Below are 2,594 nucleotides of genomic sequence, written 5' to 3'. Positions count from 1 at the left end.
ATCTTGTTCGCCCAAACCATTCTTACCTTTAACCTCTTGAACCTAAAAGGCACATGCAGTTTTTCATACTCACCTTAGTCTTGTAGGGATTTCACACAGTGTACCGGCACACAATGGCCTGCTAATTTGAGTAACACCATGTGATCGTTAACTTTCACAATGTAAATGCAAAACGGACAGCCGGCTTAGCATCCCTATCCGAAGCGTAACTCAGACAACACTTCAAGCCAGGTTTGACTTCACAAGGTGAAAATCCAGGATCAGACAGCTGGAGGCAGACACATTACAAAAATGAGCTAGCCAGCCCCACTAGCTGAGTTTCTAAGCCTTGTGTTCGGTGTGTAAACGAATTACAAGTCCATATAAAAGGATTATCACAAAGTTAAATGAATAAACTCCTTTATAAGTATTTTAAAGATGACAGGTGGGCTCTTCTTTCATAAACACTAGTCACTTGGGGGTCCGTTGGTCCATTGGACCAAATTTTCATTGGTCTTCACGGCCTTGGGTCTTTTTGCGAGTCTGAACAAAAACAAATGGTTTCCCAGCCTGGAAGCCTAGGAACCCTAATAATAATAACTAGCCGAAACCCCGTCATAGACGGATGCTTCAGAGTTGAAGTTTGACTATTGCCACTATGTGCGATGCACTCTTACGGGTACGAAGTTTCTTTCAGTCCAGGTCACAGTACCGAGAAAAAGGTGACGCGACCGCTAGGAGGAGCACAAAATTGGTCCTTCAGTATTAATATATAGGTAATAATAATAATAATAATAATAATAATAATAATCTATCGATAATTCCAGCAATCTCTCTGTGTGTGTGTCTGTCTGTCTGTCTGTTTGTCTGCGACCGCCGTTTCTCGACGACTGCCGGTCCGATATGGTTGAAACTTGCCAGGAATATTGCTGGGGACCCGCGGATGTGCCTTTTCGAGGTTTGATATTAATCGGATAAGCGGTTCCCAAGTTACGGCCATTTATCTGTCGACCAATGACAAGACACGGTGCTATGACGTCACGAATGACGTCACAATTAATGTTTATTTATTTATTTTTTGCACAATTGACGGTCCGATCTGATTGAAACTTGCTAGGAATATTGCCGGGGACCCGCGGATGTGCCTTTTCCAGGTTTGATATTAATCGGACAAGCGGTTCCCAAGTTACGGCCATTTATCTGTCGACCAATATCTGTGAGAGAGGGGGACGGGAGAGGGGGGATGAGAGTGGGGGCGAGAGAGAGGGGGAGAGAGGAAGGGCGAGACTAGGGGAAGAGATGGGGGGCAAGAGAGGGGAGAGAGAGGGGGAAAGAGAGGGGGAGAGAGAGGGGGAGAGAGAGGGGGCAAGAGAGAGGGGGCGAGAGAGAGGGCGAGAGAGAGGGGCGAGAGGGGGGGCGAGAGAGAGGGGCGAGAGAGAGCGGGCGAGAGAGAGGGGCGAGAGAGGGCTGCACATACTGGCACTCACCTGCGGGCCCACCCCTACGGGCCCGTACTAGTAATAATAATAATAATAATAATAATAATAATAATAATAATAATAATAATTAAAGGTCTTTCGGGGTCTTGAGTGTCTTAAGGATCTTTAAAGGTCGAAGAGGTCTCAGCAGTTAAAAGGTACATTCCAATAGTACATGATTAATTAATAGACGTACAGAATTAATAGACACCAAAAGCATCATACGTACACGTACGTGTGCGCACACACCTCATCCATTTATAGTGGATCTTAGATACAGGAAAGAGACACATTCATAAATTTTAATTCAGGAAGAGGCACATTAATTATTTATATATCCTCTTAATTGCTTAATATATTATTCATAAAAGCTATATGTATAAATTAACTCCAGAATTCATTAATAAAAACATCGATGATGATGATGATGATGATGAATCAGGTGTCGATAACCAGGTGCAGGAGGAGTTTTGCATTGTGTCCATTTGGCGCCACCACGTGGCCAATGTCAGATCAACTTCCAATGGGACCAGCACGTCGGTATGGCATGTTGGTGGGCACTTGAGTTGGGATTGCGTCCTCTTGATGGACTTCAAGGTGGACCATGCTCACGGCATGTACTACCCTCTCTTTCCACCTGTAGTTGTGTCGTGAGAGCTTGTACCAAGTTGGGGCATTCCTGACATTCTCATCTTGGGATAATGGAACTCAATTCGTGTCCAAGGAGTTTGTGGAATTTGCTGGAAAAATATGGCTTCGAGTCAGAACTGGTTATCAATCGACCTGGCAACAGTTGGGTACTATCTATTCTACCCAAACACCTAAAACGACATCTCGAACCTGGCACAACCATACCTTCTTCACCTTCTGCATGACCACGTCCAAGAGACCTTCCCGAAGAGCCGTTCATGAAACTCCGACTGATATTGGAACCAAAGGTTCTGAGAAATCTGTGGAGTATAGAACTCGCTCTGGCAGAAACGTCAAGCCAGTTGAAAGACTCGATCTTTAATTAAAGCAGGAAAGAGGCTCTGGGCCAGAAAAATGTCCATCATTTCTATCAGATACCAACGTCAGGTCGTCCACCCTGACACGGTCACTCAGTTTTGCTTTTAACTAAAAGTTGGGTTCTGTTTA

Source organism: Eptatretus burgeri, chromosome 8 (genome assembly GCF_056783735.1).
Source record: "Eptatretus burgeri isolate ZD-2024b chromosome 8, Ebu_testis_v1, whole genome shotgun sequence".
NCBI lineage: Eukaryota > Metazoa > Chordata > Myxini > Myxiniformes > Myxinidae > Eptatretus > Eptatretus burgeri.
The sequence above is the reverse complement of the archived record's forward strand: the minus strand, read 5'-3'. Positions refer to the sequence as shown.